The sequence below is a fragment of the Natrix helvetica genome (assembly GCF_964273705.1).
Source record: "Natrix helvetica genome assembly, chromosome: 4".
In the NCBI taxonomy this organism is placed as follows: domain Eukaryota; kingdom Metazoa; phylum Chordata; class Lepidosauria; order Squamata; family Natricidae; genus Natrix; species Natrix helvetica.
Window position 1 is genome coordinate 27809152 of NC_138550.1, and position 20044 is coordinate 27829195.

Below are 20044 nucleotides of genomic sequence, written 5' to 3' on the forward strand. Positions count from 1 at the left end.
TAGCAATAATATAGTCAATTTGAGTTCTGGTTACTGTATCTGGTGCTGTCCATGTACAGAAGCATTGTTTGGTTGTGGAAGACAGTTAGCTATGAAGAAATCATTGGGGTGACAGAAATCGGTAAGTCAGTCGCCTACTTCATATCAGTTTCCTAATCCTACAGTTCAATTTTATGTTCATCCTTAATACCGGTATTTCTGATAATGATACTCCAGTCTCCGATCATAAGCAGTTTCCTTACTTATTCTGTCAATTTCAAATTGAACTTGATCATAAAATGCATCAATCTCCTTTCGTATCGGTGGTTGAAGTACAAACCAATCCCTCATTACAGTAATACAATACAATAGCAGAGTTGGAAGGGACCTTGGAGGTCTTCTAGTCCAACCCCCTGCCTAGGCAGGAAACCCTATACCGTTTCAGACAAATTGCTATCCAACATCTTCTTAAAGACTTCCAGTGTTGGGACATTCACTGGAAGTCTTTAAGAAGGTGTTGGATAGCAATTTGTCTGAAATGGTATAGCACTTTTTAGCCACAATCTAAATGAAATGAAATAAAAATAAATTAAAAAGGCTAAAAATAGGGTCTCCTGCTTGAGCAAGGGATTGGATTAGAAGACCTCCAAGATCCCTTCCAACTCTTTTATTCTGTTATTCTGTTAAAATGCCTAATTTCATAGTGAAATGACTAAAAAAAATATTTCCAACTTCAATATAGTCTTAACACCATTTAATCATGGTAGGAATTTCATGACATATTCTTGAACTAATGCAGAACAGAAAAAAATATATGTTGTTTTGATAAATTATGAACATTACAAGGAATATGACAGCATAGTCCCATCTAAACATAGTCAGACTTCATTTCTTTCTCCTTCTATTATTTTTTTAAATTGGGTAAAATGGTATTGTCATCTGTCCAATTAACAAACCCAACAAAAGCAGGCAGTTTCAGTCATTTTAAAAATCCCAAAAGCAAAACTTTATTGAGTACATCATTTCGGCACTGAAAAAAGCAAAACCAACTCTAAATTTTCTCATAAAAGATTGCATAATTAAGAAATAGGTTTCACCCTTCCTTCTATAGAACAGATCACATTGTCCACTGAGGAAGCATTATTTTGTTTTGATAACAGTCCATGTCTTGGCTGCCACCTGCAGAAGTGGTCCTTGGTCTCACGGTTGAAGTCTGGAGCCTCTGCATTCCATCTCACCCTTCCAGAGGTGGTGTTCAGCAGGTTCTGACCAGTTCTGGAGAACCAGTAGGGGAAATTTTGAGTAGTTTGGAGAACCGGTAAATACCACCTCCGCCCTCACCTATTCTCTGCCTCCTGAGTCCCAGCTGATCGGGAGGAAATGGGGATTTTACCGTATCCTTATCCTGCCACGCCCACCACACCACATCAGTCCACCAAGTAACACCACGCCAGTGGCGGGTTTCAAAAATTTTTGGAACCTACTCTGTGTGTGTGGCCTGGTTTGTGGGAATGGCTTGCCGACCATATGACCGGGTGGGAGTGGCTTGCCGGCCATGTGACCCGGTGGGAGTAGCTTGCTGGCCATGTGACCGGGTGGGAGTGGGATGTTAGAAGATCCCAAATGAAGTTAGAAAGGCTGGGTCCCAAACCCAGCTGGCTTAACTGGGATAGGGGGAATAGGGGGTAGAGGTTCACCAAGGACCCTCCTCTCTTTTCCCCCCAAAAGCAGAGGGCGTCAGTATTTAGAGGGAGCATCTCCCAACTTCCATCCCTTTGTGTGTCACTCTCTCTCTCTCTCTCTTCCTCCCCCCATTTCTCTCCCCCCTTTCCTTCCTCCTCCTTTTCCTCTGCACTGTTCTCCCCAGTTTTTCACGCTGAGCCATTGGGGGAGGGCAGAGGGAGAGAGAGAGACGGATTAAAGGGTGCAAAGAGATGAGGATGTCCCATTTTGAGAAGTCTCCCCTCCCAAAAGATTGCTGAGAGGAGGAATGGGAGGATCCCCCACCCCACTCAGCGCTGTTTTCAATGGGAGGCTTTCCCGCCTCTCAGCTCTTTCCCTTCCCAAAAGATTGCTGAGAGGAGGAAAAGGAGGATCCCCCACCCCACTCAGCGCTGTTTTCAATGGGAGGCTTTCCCCCCCTCTCAGTTGTTTCCCTTCCCCAAAGATCGCTGAGAGGAGGAAAGGGGGGGAGCGAGCAATGGAGTGGCTTCTGGACGGGCGGGGGCGAGTGAGTGAGTGACAGGGCCGGGGCAGGAACTTACTTCCGCGTTCATTGACCAACAGGTTCGCCCGAACCTGTGCGAACTGGCAGGAACCCACCACTGCACCACGCCCACCAAGCCATGCCCACAGAACCTGTAGTAAAAAAATTTGAATCCCACCATTGCACCCTTCCCTCCTCCCAGTTCTTTGGCAAGTTGAAAAGCAATAATAGTCTCAAGAAGCTTAAGCATTTTTCAATCTTGACAGGTATTTATACTTTGGCTGGAGATAATTTTAACTTTTAGATAACTTAAATTTCTAAAGCTAGAAAAAATGTTTATCAGTCTTAGCTATGATTTCTAACACGTTATTATCAATAAACATAAGGTTGACTGAATTTTACATATAAAACTTCATCTGTTTGTTGATAATTGCATTATATTACTGTATGTTCTTCTGACCTGGGGGCATTACGGCTCAATATTAAGGTTGTGCAATGTTATTTTCCAGACCAGGGGTGTCAAGCTTGATTTCATTGAGAGCAGAATCAGGGTTGTGTTTGACCTTGGCAGGAGATAGAATGGGAGTGGCCAGGGTGGGCCTGGGCAGCTTGACATCACTCATGTCGGGGGCACCTGTGGTGGGCCGAGCACTCTGCTAGCGAAAATGGAGCTTGGCTCTCACAAGCTCTGTTTTTGCTGGCAGAGGCACTGTGGGCTGGTCCTTTGCTGTTTCCAGGGCAGCCCTGCAAGCCAGATCTAAGCACTCTGTGGGTCTTGAGTTTGACACCCCTGTTCTAAGCCACAGGTGTCAAACTTGCCACATCACACTGCTATCAAGAATTGTATTGCAATGTTTTTTTCCGCAGAACTGGGGTGGGCAGGGCCTGCACGTGAGGCATCTGGCCCACGGGCCACCAGTTTGACACCCCTGCTCTAGACTCAATTTGGAAGTTTCACTACATCGAGGAGTGCAAAAGACAGCATTTATCTTTCCAGCATTTATCTTTGTGAATTCCATTTCATTCCAGGAATGGCAAGAGAGATCCATATTTGCATCATTTTACACTTAGAGACTTCCTCACATTCCATTGGAACCAGTTCTTTGGAATCATGGCACAGCCCTATTTAATATCAGTGTTTTATGGGAAGGATGTAAGTGTTGCAGGTGATCTGCCTTACGGAGTTGTGGGAAAAGCATTCAGAGCAGTAAAATGTGAGTGAGTCAAGGTGGGGCCCAGCTGCCTGAACCAGAAATCTGCCTTGTAAATAACTGTTTCTGCCCATGTGCCATTCATGCGCAGAATCTTCCATCAGAGCAATGTGGATCAGTCTAGTAACCCAGTGTAGTAACCCACTTCACTGAATAAAAGTAGCCATTGTTTCATTTCACAGAGGCTCTTTGAAACTTCCTTTGGATAATTAATGAAGCAACCCCTCCCCCCCCGCTTTGACCTTCAAAGAGCTACACAGCCTGTATTTTGGATCGTCTGGAGTTCAGCCACCGACATGTGGTGGTATTTTGGGGGGGAGGGGGGTATGTAGCTCCAGGTTTATTATGTTATTTCTCTTACTAGATGTTTATATGTTGTTCTGGCAATGTAATGTGAAGATACCTAGTAAGGATATGCACAGACATAGACAAACATTAATTTCCAAACTTCTTCCAGAGATTGAATACAGGAATATTTTGGGTAGTACTTGATTTGATTTGATTCAGATCCAGGTTGGCAGCCATGTCTCCATGTGCCAAGTTTTGAATATTTGTCTGTGGATTCTATTGAGGAATCAATGTGGTAATTTAAAAAATTAGGCAGAAGTGAATGAAACCTGCAGGCATGGTTTCTTCTTCTGATTAGATGAACGAATCACTTTAAAAAAAAAGAAATGCAGGGATTTTGTACAAGGAAGCCTTCAAGCTGATAATGGAGAAGAAAAGATCTTGCAAAAATCTGCCTTGGACACTAGACAAGCTTCGCCCTGCACCTGCGGTATTGATGCAGTGGTCACATCTAATTTGGAATTAGAAAAATAGGCCACTTATGGCAATGCAGGTCTAACCACAGATGTAGCTAATCCCGCCTTCCTGCTCCTCCTGTTAACAAAATACTTTTGCTGGGGTTCACAATCACCCTGGATGCCAGCTTCTTCCTGAACTCTTCCTAGAGTTCTGTCTTGAACTCTCATCAGATAATCATTTGCAAACAGGAAATGTTGCTGCAGAAATGACATCGTTTCACCAAACAATGCGGCGATAGGAGCTGATGCCAGGTTCATCCCTATGTCCCAAGTCATTGGGGGGGGGGGGATGGTCTCTAGTGCATCTTCAGCCATGGAAGATTTTAGACTAGTCATTGCTTTCCAGGCTCTGACTGGTGCAATGGGCTAGAGATGGAGCTCTTGCTTCACAATCAGGAGGCTGTGAGTTTGAGGTAGAGGCAGATATTTCTCTCTCTGGGCATGATGTAAGTAAGTAAGTAAATCTTAATTATGGTCAAAGACCAGCAATACACATTAGTTTTTACAATATGTTAAAAAGTACTGACATTAAGTTATAATTAAAAAGAAAATAATATACATAGTCTCAGATTGTTCGTGTCACTCCCTGGTTTACCTGAGTGCAACGCTGTTAAGTAAGGGAGTAAATATAATGGTCCAAAGATTGTTAGAGATATGTCCAGATAATTGGTACAAGATGACAACTATACTTCTGTAGCCAATTTTTTTCTTATGGACATTGCAGCAGCACAGAACTTTGCCACTGCATACGTGGTAACCGGGTTATTCTCCTGGAGGAGAAAGCCTACATAAAAATTGTCTGCCCGCCCTGGCAATCTCTCTAATAAGGGAAGAATATGTGCAGACCTACAAGCTCTGCATAGCTTGCAGTGTAATAGAACATGGGCATGATGAGAATATTTCTGCTGAATATAACTCCGCATTGGTGACAGGAAGGGCATCTGGCCAGTAATCACTCAGCTCCATTCAATTGCCCAGTCTACACCAGACAACGGATTATGGAGTCATTAAAGATTATTATTTCTCAGGCTCAAAAACTACCTCACAGGGTTGTTTGCTGGGAACACTCTTAGACTGGATTCCTGCACTGAGAAAAAGACTATAAACCATTGTGCAAAGCTTTCTCTACCTAATACAAAAAGCATGGCAAAAAATAATCAAGAAGTGAACTGCTTTGAATTGCCAATAAACCATATAAGGTCCGCATTTGAAAGCAAAAGCGCTCAGAATTCTTGAGCTAACATCTTGGCCTTTTTCTTAATAGATCTTATTACTCAGAGTCAGACAGACTAGTTCCTTGACTGTTTGTTCTAATTCTGATTGCTGCTAGCAGGTTTTGATATCTATACATCCTTTTTATTTCTTGGAAGGAAGATGGCATATAAATCAAAATCATAACAACATAATACTACTTCTTTGAAAGCTGCCAATCCCAAAACTATAACTGTTCCCCTACACATTCCAAAAATGCATCTGTATTAAAGTAGATTGGAAATTCTGAAAGCAATGTGTTAGTTTGTTTCTACTTACATAAACACCTAGTTTGGTTTGGCACTGGAATTATACCATGTTTCCCCAAAAATAAGACAGTCTTATTTTCTTTTGACCCCCGAAATAAGTGTTTGGCCTTATTTTTAGGGAGGTATTATTATTAAGTGCAGGAGGCAGCAAGCATGGTCACCTCATAGCTGCTGCTATGTTGCAATATTTTCGGGGAGAGCTTATTTTCGAGGGAAAGCTTATTTTAGCGCATGCACTTCTAAAGCCCAAATGGGCTTATTATCTGGGGAGGTCTTATTTTCGGGAAAACAGAGTATCTAAAAAAACACAAATTCTCAAGGAGTTGAATCTGATAGAGCTATTTCTACAAGCAATGCAACAGATGCTACAACATGTAGTTTGGGAATTCTGGGAGTATTTTAAATGCAAAGTTGAGACTGAAAGCTTGCCACCAGGAATGGAATTAAATTTCACTCTATGGTATAAAAGGAACTTCGCCAGATATGGAAAAGATTAGACAGATCAATACCTTTACAAATAATTCTTCAGATTTGCCTGCTCTAATTTGGTAGAGTTATTGACCTGGGTAATTTTGATAACAAAGCTTGGGCACACTGACTTGCTATCACTTTAGCATTTATAAAAGTGTGAATAACTACAACTTTCTAGACAGCTGCAGAGGTCACAGCTGGACTGAGCTTTTACAGAGTCATTAGAGTTGGGCAAATTTGGCAGATTATTAGTACAGAACAGTCATCCAACTGAAGTCGGTGTGCTTTAAAACAGTTCATCAACAAGGTCTATAGTAATGGCAAAAGAAGCATTTGTTTTTCATTTTATTAAAGGCAGCTTCTTTTTGGTAGTTTACACTCATTTTTGGCTGTGATTAGGGAAAGGATGTGCTTCTTTAAATTGTCAAAGCAAGCCTTACATGCATATTATGATTAAGTGCCCTTACCCATCCAGTGAAACCGCGATGAGAGTACTTGGCATTTCTTCAGGCTACAGAACATGTAAGATGACTACAAGCTGTGAACAATCTCCTGTTAAAACTCTAAAATGGTTTTAAAATAAATCTCCATTTCCAGATTTTGCAATTAGCCATCAAACTGGTTTGTCTGTAAAGATGTTGTATTTGACTTGCCAAGTTAGCAGTTCAATATTTAAACAAAGATGACTGGACTGAAAGACAGGAGAGTTATGAACTGGAAGACTGTGAAGTACATACCAGAAGATAATTTGTACCAGAAAAGCAAAGATTTAATCTGAATGAGAGTTTACTGGGGGGAAAAATCAGTTCTGGCGATAAAGAATGCCCCTGAGCCTCATTTTTGAGTAGCATTTTAAAGATTTTGGGCAAAGTTATAAGCTGGACCTGTTCTCCATTTTACTTTTCTGTCATAGAACTCATTGTCTGGTTTGAAAAAAATGGAGAGTTGGTCTTTTCTCTCCCTTGCATTTCTGGGTTGCCTGCTTTGCATTTATAGCCAAACATAGCAGTTTGCATACATTTTTTTCTCTTTCATTCAATTGTGTCTGATTCTCAGAGATTGGTTGGATAAGTTCCTGCAGTTTTTTGGCAAGGTTCTTGGTTTGCCATTTTATTAGACTAAGAGAGGGAAACTGGCCCAAGGTCATCCAGCTGTCTTTCTGCTGAAGATGGAGCTAGAATTTCAGATCTCGTTTCTAGCCTGATGATTTAACCACTATACAAAACTAGCTCTCACTTTATATGTAAATAGGAACAAGAGATCTAGATTCTGTTCCCTCAGATATTCTATCAGTTATTCTACGTACTGTGGAAACCAGATATCAAACCAACTTAGACAAACATTTTCTGCAAGCTGATTATAAATTCTGTCCAGCAGCATTGACTTCCATTATCCCTGGAATTATTTTATTTTATTATTTTATTATTATTTTATTATTATTTTATTATTATTTTATTATTATTTTATTATTTTATTATTATTTTATTATTATTTTATTATTATTTTATTATTTTATTATTATTTTATTATTTCATTGTTTCATTTTATTATTTTATTATTTTATTATTTTATTATTTTATTATTTTATTATTTTATTATTTTATTATTTTATTATTTTATTATTTTATTATTTTATTATTTTATTATTTTATTATTTTATTATTTTATTATTTTATTATTTTATTATTTTATTATTTTATTATTTTATTATTTTATTATTTTATTATTTTATTATTTTATTATTTTATTATTTTATTATTTTATTATTTTATTATTTTATTTTATCATTATTTTATTATTTTATTATTTTATTATTTTATTATTTTATTATTTTATTATTTTATTATTTTATTATTTTATTTTATCATTATTTTATTAATTATTTTATTATTTTATTATTTTATTATTTTATTATTTTATTATTTTATTATTTTATTATTTTATTATTTTATTATTTTATTATTTTATTATTTTATTATTTTATTATTTTATTATTTTATTATTTTATTATTTTATTATTTTATTATTTTATTATTTTATTATTTTATTATTTTATTATTTTATTATTTTATTATTTTATTATTTTATTATTTTATTTTATCATTATTTTATTATTTTATTATTTTATTTTATCATTATTTTATTATTTTATTTTATCATTATTTTATTATTTTATTATTTTATTATTATTTTATTATTTTATTTTATTATTATTTTATATTTTATTATTATTTTATTATTATTTTATTATTATTTTATTTTATTTTATTATTTTATTTTATTTTATTATTATTTTATTTTATTATATTATTATTTTATATTTTATTTTATTTTATTTTTTATTTTATTTATTTTATTTATTTTATTTATTTTATTTATTTTATTTATTTTATTTATTTTATTTATTTTATTTATTTTATTTATTTTATTTATTTTATTTATTTTATTTATTATTTTATTTATTATTTTATTTTTTATTTTATTATTTTATTTTATTATTTTATTTTATTATTTTATTTTATTATTTGCCACTCTTAACAAATTCTGGGTGGTTCCCAGTAAAAAATTAAAACAACATTAAATGATATTAAGACTATTAAAAAGCCATATTATTTTAACTATCTTTGTTGTATGAAGGGAGGACAGGGCCACTCTACTGGCTAGTTATTTATACTCTGTGCCCTGACAGCATAATTCTTAAGAACAATAAGGGGGTTCAAAGTGAAAAATGGTTAACACTCCATACAGTTCCTTCAGACACTCCCTACTCCCCTCCTGACTGGATTATTGCTGGTTGGAGCACCTTATGGATGAACCAGAAACTACAGCGAATTCAAAATGAAGCAACATGAGAAGTAGCAGTTGCCTTTTGGAGCGCCCGTGTATTACTGTTCTTACATGAACTGTAGTGCCTGCCAGTTGCCTTCTGAATACAATTCAAGGTGGTGCTGATTACCTATAAAATCCTATAGGGCAGCGATCGCATGCACGCTCGTCTGGGACACAACCCAGAAGAAGAACTGCCCAGGGAGCACGTGCACATGCTGGAAAATGAACTTCCGGTTTCCAGCACGCTAGTCTCCTGATTACTGGCGTGCATATGTGCACAACAATCAGATGGCCAGCACGCATGCTCACACCGGAAAATGGAAGACCAGCTCTTCCAGTTTCTGGCACTAGTTGATTGTCACACGTGCAGAAACCCATAAGAGGAACGAGCAACATCACACATGCCAGGTGACATGGTTCCATGTGCCACTTAAGGCACGCGTGCCATAGGTTCGCCATCATGGATATAGGGCCTATCTCCAATTGTTGTAATAATGATAACAATACACTTCTCCTGGTTTTAGAAATTATATAATGCTGTTGAACTTTTGCCACTTTGTGATGTGTTGACAAGACAGATATATATGACTAGGGTGCAAAGGGACCAGAATTGAAAGCTGTAAATTTGGCAATGGTTTTCTTAACATGAATAATTGCAGAATTATGACTTCATGCTGAAAATGTGAACTTACCAGTTGCTTTTTTATTCTACTGTCTAGAACTGAGTTGTCGGCATTTTTACTCTTGGATAGGCTGACCAGAGAATGATTACTCTGTCTGTTCTTTGGAGTTATCTTCATTGCGTCTTCAGCTGCTCCTCTTCTATCAGGAAGTTGGCTTTTCAGATTTCAAACCCTTATGTCACTTTGGTCACAATTAGCACCCGATATTCTGACCACCATGTGCTGGATTTGTTTTTTGTCCTCCTAGTCATGCCAGAAAAACAAGAGCCAATTACTTTGCTTTTTGTGTGTATGTCTTGTGAGGTAGAAACAAAAAAAAGACAATTGTTTTACAGTTCTTGTCACTTGGACTAGAAGGGGAAGCTTAGAACTCTTATCAATTTCATTCAGTTAAAAGAAAAAGGAAGAAAAAGAAACAACCAGCATATAATTGGTCTATCTAACCTGCAGGGGGTGGGTAAGAGCTAAACCTTTATGGCAGGCAACCCAGAGAACAGGGCAGAGAACAGGGACTGGAGAAATGCCTGCTAGATGACACACTAACCATTTGGAACAGAAGCAGAATAAAGCAGAGCAGTTGGACAAGAATACTGTGCATTTGCTAAAGGAGTGAGGAGAAAAACAATGCTTTTGATGTGGAGCTGGTAAATCCATTCCTATCTTTCTAGTGCAGTGATGGTGAACTTATGGCACGCATGCCACAGGTGGCACATGGATCCATTTGTCAGAGCACGTGAGGCAGTGCCCTGTCAGTTGGCCAGTGCGCATGTGCGTGCTGGCCAGCTGAGTTCACCCTTTTTAAGCCATTTTTCACTGTTCCCAGATTCCAGAGCCTTTATAGGAGCGTGGGGAGGGCAAAAAGAGCCCCCCACCCCCCAGAGGCCCTCTGGAGGCTTCATGAGCTTCCCTGAAGCTTCCGCAGTGCAGAAAAACGGCCCTATGGGCAAACCGGAAGTCGGAAACGGACTTCCGGTTTGCTCGGAGGGTTGTTTTGACTGCTCTGGAGGCTTCAGGGAAGCGTCCTGAAGGTCCCTCAAGCCTTCGGAGCGCTTAAAATGACCCTCCGAGCAAACCGGAAGTGACTTCCGGTTTGCTTGGAGGTTCGTTTTTTTTTGACTGCTCCAGAGGCTTCAGGGAAGCGTCCTGAAAGTCCCTCAAGCCTTTTGCTTGGAGGTTCGTTTTGACTGCTCTGGAGGCTTCAGGGAACCGTTCTGAAGGTCCCTCAAGCCTTTGGAGCACTCAAAACGACCCTCCGAGCAAACCAGAAGTCACTTCCGGTTTGCTCGGAGGTTCATTTTGACTGCTCCGGGGGCTTCAGGGAAGCCTCTTGAAGGTCCCTCAAGCCTTCGGAGCGCTCAAAATGACCCTCCGAACAAACCGGAAATCACTTCCGGTTTGCTCGGAGGTTCATTTTGACTGCTCCGGAGGCTTCAGAAAAGCGTCCTGAAGGGCCCTGAAGCCTCCGGAGGGCTTCCGGGGGGCAGGGGAGGCTGTTTTCACCCTCCCCAGGCTCCTATAAAGCCTCTGGAGCCTGGGGAGGGCAAAAAAAGCATGCAAAAAATGGGGGGGGAGCTCCTATAGTGCGCACATGCGCACTGGTGGCATCGCGCACTGCATTATGGGTGTGGCACACCTGCACACTACCCTCCTGCACCCCCCCACTTATGGCATGTGAGCCAAAAAAGGTTCGCCATCGCTGTTCTAGTGTATTAGGTGACAAGCAGGAAGTGCAGATTAGCCCTTTCTCTAAGATAATGTGGTTAATGTTCCTTCCTTCTGCCTAACTTCCCAGGTGTACACGCATTGAATATGTAAACATTTGCTGTTTCTTCTGCAGTAAACTAAGTGCTAAGCTTTGCCTATGCCTATAATGAATTTCCTCTAAATTAATCTGCTTTCTGTTATAAAACCTGCACCACTAATTATTGCTCAGATCAAATTCCTGTTCTCAACAGTGAACACACAAAAGTCCTCCAACTTTAACAGTATGTTCCTTGACTAAAAGCTTGGAGATCTATAGTTATCATGAAGGTGAATGAAAGAAACAAAGATGGATAAGAAATCCGAGCTCCTTGGAGGATAAATAGCGCAAATACTTAATATAAGAAGTGTACAATTTTGGGATGCAGTAAGTTTAGTAGATTTTTCAATATTAATATCTTACCATAGATCATTGTAAGAATTACTATGTAGTTTTAATGGACTAGTAACTGAATTTGCTTGTTGTTCACAGCCATTATTTCTTTTGCATTATATTGTTCCTTTTGTTAGACTTTCAACTTATGGGGAAGGAAAGATGGTTCCAATTATAGGCAATAATCACTAGGACCCTTTTCATTCAAAGGGTACAAATGCTTAGTAAGTGAATGAAAAAGTGTTTTATTACCAACAATAATAGCAAAATATAGAAAATGTATAATTTTAAGAACAGTCTCTCTGTTCTGGAATCTGACATATATGCATGCACTAATATCCAGATGCTACCTTTATGCTGTTTAAAAACCCCTGTACTTTTCCAAAGTTTCATTTATATGAATTGGTTTCATGTTCCCACTTAGTGAGTTTGTGCAGTAAATGAACTAAATGCATCAAATAATATTGCCTTCTGGGGAGACAGTCAGTTGTAGAAGTTGGCAGCACTTTTTACATTCTGTCACTTTGGCTAAGGAATAAGCCAGTAGCTAAAATACGAGCAGACTCTCTATTTTGGACAAATTTCATCAAGTTTAAGAAGGATAAAATACTTCTTTTGGTTTTAGTCAAAGTACAGGTAGCCTTTATCTGTCAGGGGTATCTAGCTAGCATACTAATGTTTTACTCTATTCTGATTTTGGAGTCCACCTGTCAATAGCTCAGCCTCTCTTACCTTTTCATACTTTTTTTTCAACCCAGTACAGTTTTAAACATAAGACACAGTCATGTATTTAACACAAAGATTACTTCATATTGTGTGTATGGGAGAGGGGAGGGAGGAGTCCCAGACAAGTATTTGTAGTATGCTTGTTTTGTACCTGACAGAGCTGCCCAAAATGACATCATGCCAATTTTGTGTAAAACTGTCACATAAAGACGGAATGATTTTCTGTAGATTTTTTTGAGTTTTTATTTAAATAAAGAGACCCTTTTATTAACCAAAATAAATAAGAACAGAGAGGGACCACAGATTTATCGTAGCCATCATATTCTCCAAAGCTATCTATGCTTTAGTCTGTGAAAACTTATGGTACAATAAATGTCAACCTTTAAGATGCCAAAAGATGCATTTCTGTGACTGAAAATCAAGGATAGACATTTCTATCTGAATTAAGAGGTGATTTGAAAATATATAGTAGATCTTAAGATATGCAAAGAACATAGACATTTAATTTAGATGAAGAGGAATATTTATTGTATTTTTCTCCCTATGTGTCTCAATGGGAAGAGACAAAAGTTTTTCAGAAAATATGCTGATCTATTCTATTGTGAGTGAATTTTTTATTGTCATTGACACACAGTGCCAATAAGGCAGACTACAAAGGATTGGAAAATGAAGACAATTCTCTTCAGTAATAGATATTTCAAAGGAACTTTGCAAAACTAAATGCTGTGGTATTCTGCTGTAATCATTCAGCCTTAACAATTCCCAAAAGATTTCAAAGCTTCACAGCAGAAGAATGATCAAATTAAGTTTTGGCTACTTGGTAATTCAAGCTTAATTGTGGTGGAAAGTATTATTAAAGAAAACATGATTGATTACTCAGAAAAACAAGCCTTGCTAAAGAAGAACCAATTTGGCTTATGCAAAGGTAAAGCCTAAAGCTATCTATCACTACATATTATTTACTTGAACAGTCCCAGAGATAAGCAAAAATGCTGTCATGAGAAAGGGAAAGCCATTCATCCTCCCGTGCATTCTTAATTGGTCGAAGAGCAGTAGGGATATAATAGAAATAAATGGTTAATTCCTGAAAGGAAAAAGATGTTACATAGATCCCAATGGAATCTGTTAGGATAAATGATTTTTAATTTTTTTTAAATTAAAAATGTTAAAAACTTAGGTGTGGATAGAAAGGTAGGCAATTCTTAGTCCTTTACTGTAGTTAGAGGGTTAAGTAAAATATCTAATTGAATTACTACAGTACTGAAATCTTCCATAGGGAGTTCTAGGCAAATTGTCCTACTATTCAATAGCATTTATCTTTTATCATCACCATATCTGAACATCATAACCTTATTTTTAATTTTCCAAGACATTGAGTCTTGACCTGCTTGATTTCAATGGATAACATAACCGCCTCCCTTCCACATGGTAACCTGCTAGATATCTATTATCCACATATCATATCTTTCCTCTTCTATTTTGCAGACTAAATGTCTACTGATCTTTTAACTGTTCCTCATAGGAGACACCCCTTATCATCACAACATTTCAAAGTATTTCTTTTAAAGTCATTGGGATGGTGCAAAACATGATTGAATTTTACCTTTCATAATCTGGATTCTATTCTTCTGTTAACGAAGACCAAGATCGCATTGGTTTTTTAAAATTGCTCTATAAACTGTGCTCTGCTGGATTAGATCCCTGGCCCATCTAGCCCAGAATTCTTTTCTCACAATGATCAACCAACTGCACAAGGAAATCAAAGACAATCACACTAACAGCCATTGATCCACCTGAGTTCCATGAATTGACCCAACTCTTTTTTTAAAAGCCAGCCAAGATGGTAAACAGCACACCTCTTCTTGTAACCTCACACTACTGGCTTATGTTCAACCAATGGTCTCTACTCCAATGTCTTTTTCACACTGAGCTGCTGAGACAGGTTCCCCATTGCTTTAATTTTGTCCATTTGATTTTTTTTTTATATGAGATGCAAGACCTTATCGTTCTCAAAGATTTTATTTATTTATTTATTTATTTCTTAGATTTTTAGACCGCCCCCTCTCCCAACAAGGGACTCGGGGCGGTGGTGGATGATGGATTTGGTCCAAAGGCTCTTGAGGTAATTTTGAATTGTGATCATGTCCTGTGAAATATTAATCCACATAGTGTGATGTTCTGCAAATTATATTTAGTTTTTTAAAAAAAATTGCTAGATTTGGTAGCTTTGTCTGCTCATGATATAGTATAACTACTCCTATTAGAAACAATACATTTTCAGTCCTTCATATGACCAAGCTAAATATAAAATTGTATATGATGCACTATACCAGATCCAGTGGTGTCTCCTTTGGGGCAGATGGAGAAGAAATACTTTAAAATGTCTTTCATAATTATTTTTCAGTCAAAATTAAGCCTATTTTCTTTCATCTTTTTTTTTACCTTGAATGAGCAACAGATGAAAAAAGATGGGAGGACTCCATTTTGTTTTGCACCGTAATGCTTTAAGGTTTAAATCACAAAATTTGACAAATTTCACTAATTTGTTGAAACTGAATTTCCATGTGAAAAATGTATTCACTTTCAAGAGTAAACTATTTTGCAAACAGGTAATGGTTCTTAAACCCTGCAAGTTAAAAAAAATAAAGCAGACTTTTATTCAAGATTCGAGACACATTTTACCTCTAACCAGAAATATAACCTTCATTTGATACCATCAACAGTCTATCAAGAATTGGCCAAAGTATATTTCTTTGAAAAATTATACTTTATTGAATTTTCCCCTTTTGTTCTTTTCATCTGCTGGCAATCATGACTGGAAGTCATGAATTTTCTTGTGTTGATCACATCCACTGAAACCCATACCAGTATGAGCTATTTTGCATTCTTCTTGGCCCAAACATCTCTTCCAGAAAACAATATTCTCAGTTTTTTCTAAAGGTGTTTAAACTCTTCTTCCACTGTGAAGTAAATTCTTCACAGAACAACACTAAGATCTTTAAGAATCATTTTCTTTTTAAAATGCAGTTACATGCATACCACATACCTACCCATCATACAATTTTTTTGCAGGGAAACAATAACATTCAGAGTGCAGAATGTCTCTTAATGATAACTATTTCATGCTATCCTTGACTACAATTTTTACAATTATCTTTTCCCCCCATGGATATATAAACAATACCTTTCATCCTGATCTTTTTTCTCCCCTTCAGTCATTGTTTCCTGCAGTTTTCATCTTTCCACTAATCATCATTTTTATACTTCCTATTAATGTAAATCTATACAATCCTCAGACAAGAAAAATAGAACCATTATCTTATCTCATGCATGCATACTAGAAGTTCCACAGTTCAACCATCTGGGAACATCCTTGTATCCTTCACTAATTTCATCATAAACAATTACAATCAGTTTTACATTCATTTCCTTGCCATAATGAGGCTTATGGTTAAGCGATATATTTGAAACAGACCTTTTAAAGCAGATACTTGTGAATCATTATTCTAATTCATTCCTTGTTCTTTATATTGCCTGGTTCCCCTCTCCCACACAGTCTCATATCTTTTCTCCATCTGTTCAAGTCACCCAGTAGAATAATCCCTTCTTCTGAATCATTCATCCAAATTTCCCCAAAACTAATTTCTCGTTCTTTGATTGTTACCATCCACGGCAGCACAACATAAGCCTATGGACTCCTACTTTTAAATACTTCCACAACAAATACGTTGATACAAATGTGCACTTCTGAAATGAATGTTAGTTCTTCCATCTATGTACTGCTAAAACTCTCCTGTTTGTCCATTTGCAATTTACCCTGGGCAAAATGGTAGGCAACAATTTATGAATCAACTGATTTAAAATGGGATAACTTAAAGAATGCATCCACAAACTGGAATCTATTACTCCCATGGAATTGGAATTTTGCAAAGTTGTGGCAACTTCACCACTGCACTGTTGCTATACCACCATGCTGGTTACATGATTGTCATTTCTAATGTTCTCCTGCCAATTTCCCACAAGGATGAAGACAGAGGTGGGCTTCACAAAGTTAAACAACTAGTTCGCCTAGTGTAGACCCGAAAATGTGAGCACAAGTGTGCACGTGTGCTTTGCTCACACGCCTTCCATGCTTGTGCGCAGCTTCAAACACACAGCGATTTCATGCACTTGGCTTCCAGCACACCTTCTTGGGCAGCTGCGGTGAGTATAGTGGGTGAGACATGGAAATCAGCTGGTCTGCATGGGCAGGGTGAGAGAGTCAGAGAGAGAGATATATATAAGATGGGATAGCCCCGTGGCAGGCGGCTGGACCTCTGCTGGTGGTCGGAAATGCCGTTTCACCCAAACCGATCTGAACCAGCAGCAACCCACCTCTGGATAGGGATGTTGGAAGGAAGGAAGAAGTCACTCCTGCTTCCATTGCTTGGTGGTTCATCTATGGTAATTCTGTTTCTCAGTTTAAGTAAGGAAATAAATCTAAAATGATCACCCAAAGAAACTCACGAATTGTCTAGTTCATAATTAAATACATATCCTATCTTCCTTTTATATATGCATCAACTCTATTCCTCAGATCACCTTCATTCAAATCTAGCATTCAGATCTGTTGTTCTTTCATTTCATTATTATTTCTTTATCATTAATTTATCTTACATTTCAAGTCACAATCCTCTATTTGCCAAGATGACCCCCCCAGATGGCCCAATAAATTTTGATTTTGCACTATCTATAATGCTTTTGGTATAGTGTGTTTGAACTTCTTTTACATGGTGGTGCTGTCACTGTGTAGTAATATGGAGAAATTTAGACAGACTTCCTGCCTTAATTGCACCCAACTTGATGGACAACACTGATCAATTTTATCATGTTTGTGTCAGTGTGTGATGATTCCAACTAAAGCCATAGAACCAACTTATGCTATGAAAAGTAATATTTCTAATATAGACCTGCTTGCATTACATCAGTTAGACTACTTTACGTGCAGTGAATTGACATACTTGGGTAAAAAAGGGATTTGATCAAACAAAAGTAAATAGGAAGGAAGGAGGGAAGGAAGAACAGAGCAAGTCATGATGCTATTAAGGTACTCAATTCCATCTTTCTTTATACATACATGAAAACCTGGGCTATTTTTCCATTTTTTTTCACATCAAAGGGCCAGCTAGCAGCTGGATATGTTGGAACACTGGGCACTACCAGACTTATGATAGCTTGAGCTAAATCAGGATCCTGTTTCAACTAAAGCCATGGAACCAACTTACTTGCTCTAAGTATAAACTGCCTTTGGTTTGAACTTATCTGTCACTTTCCACCTTTTATCACATTCTAGCATTTTAAGAAAGCAAACCCAGAAAAAGTTTTGAAAGCAGGTAAAGGCATTGTTTGATTTGTTGCAGTTTATGTGCTATTTTAAGTATTCATATACTGAATGTTGCTTTTAGGGTATGATCATGTACTTTGCATCTACTTGTTGTGAACAAGATACATGCATATATATATAGGTGTGTGTGTGTGTGTGTGTGTGTGTACACACACACACACACACACAGTCTAAGAAACGTTAAGCCAACTCTATTTTCAATGATAGTGTGCATCTTAAATACATCCTAAGGTATTTACTTTAGTTGTCCTTCTAAGTGCATCTCTCTACATAAAACAGGGGTTAGAGGTTTTTTGTTTTGTTTTGTTCAGACAGCAAAATGTCTTGCCAGAAGCAAGCTACACATAGGAGAGCAATTATTAAAAAGGCAAAAAAAAACCCAAAACTAGTTTACCTCTTCTTGCCACTAGAACTCTGGTGGTGTAGCAATAGCGCTTAGACTTATATATCTCTTCATAGTGCTTTACAGCCCTCTCTAAGTGGCTTACAGAGTCAGCATGTTGCCCCTAACAATCTGGGTCCTCATTTTACCCACCTCGGAGGGCTGAGTCAACCTTGAGCCAATGAGACTCGAGTTGCTGAACTGCTGGCAGTCAGCAGTCAACAGAATTAATCTGCAATACTGCATTCTAACCACTCGCCACCACAGCTCTAATATATCTAGTGCAGAGAGAATACAAATATATGGTTCAGAATATGTATAGATCCTTACACTATGGAAAGTTTATTTCTTTTTTTTTTTTTGAATTTTGTAACATAACCATTTGTTTATTCCACAATATAAACTGCAACGTTTGATACAAGCTACCAAAAAAGAAAAAGCCAAAATACAGCTGTGGCCATTACTTTACAGAGCTTTCCTGTCTCCTACATCGCTAGTGTCATCAGTGATACTAGAACCTAAACATTTGCTTTCTGTACATTAACCAATGCTAAAAGCACCAACACGCTGTTTGGAATTATAATTCCAGTCACTGAAAGCAGACACAGAAGTTATTGCTCAGATAAATAAATCTAGTCTACAAAATCAAAATGAAGGAAATCTAACATTTTAAAAAATGTTCAAGAGTAAACAGGGATTGCTTCAAAAAGAGAATTATGGGGATGCTTAGTGCATTGCTTTGCACCTAAACGGAGTTAAACGATTTAAGTGTGCTGGTAAATTCCAAAGAGGTAATTGAATGCTATACATGAAAAGGTGCACATCTTGATGCCTTCCAAACTGACGAAAACCCCCAGACCAAAAGAGTCATTTCAAACCTTAATAACCACAAACAGTTTAAAGAATAAAAATACAAAAGTGTCAAATTGTTTTAAGTCTGAAAAAATGATCCCATGAGGACAGAAGTAGCACCATTTGCAATGTGGCTCTAAGACCAGCCCAGTGGCTTTATGGAGAAAAATCTCTTTCTCTTCTACAGTCCCAAATGATCATCAAATTATTTACTTTCGATATGGAGAATCCTTTCTGGTACAGCTTGTACAAATATAGTCTTCTTTTTCTGCCATTTCTGGAGAAACACCCAACCGTCAATCTTACTGATAACCATTTAACAGCTACATGGTAGACGAACTACTTAAATAACAACTGTTACCAGCACCAGATGCATTTCTCATTCATTTGTGTGGGGCAAAAATAAGATTGCATGCCAGGCTCTCAGTGAGGTCAACCTGCAAATAAACAAGGGAATAGTGAGGCCAGCTGCAAAGTTGTATTCTTTAATAGAGAATTGTGTTTACTGTTCTACTGCTTTCATGCTTTTGATGCCATGTAATACATAAGATAGACAATATTAGTACAAGATATTCACACTTCCTCAGAGACTCACAAGCCATTCTTGGAGTATACTCCAGGTTGCTATAAAACAGCTTGAAGCTACAATTCTATTATTTTCAAGTAAATTATTGCTTTTTGTCTTATCAGAATACAGTATTAAAACAGGAGAGAAAAAATAGCAATACTGATCAACACACTGAACATGAAAAATATATGGCAAAGGAATGGGAAAGACCAGGAATAGTGGTAGATGCAGGACATTGAAGATACTCTAACAAGATTTTATGGCCTGGTTAATAAAAATAGAAGCTAAAATTAT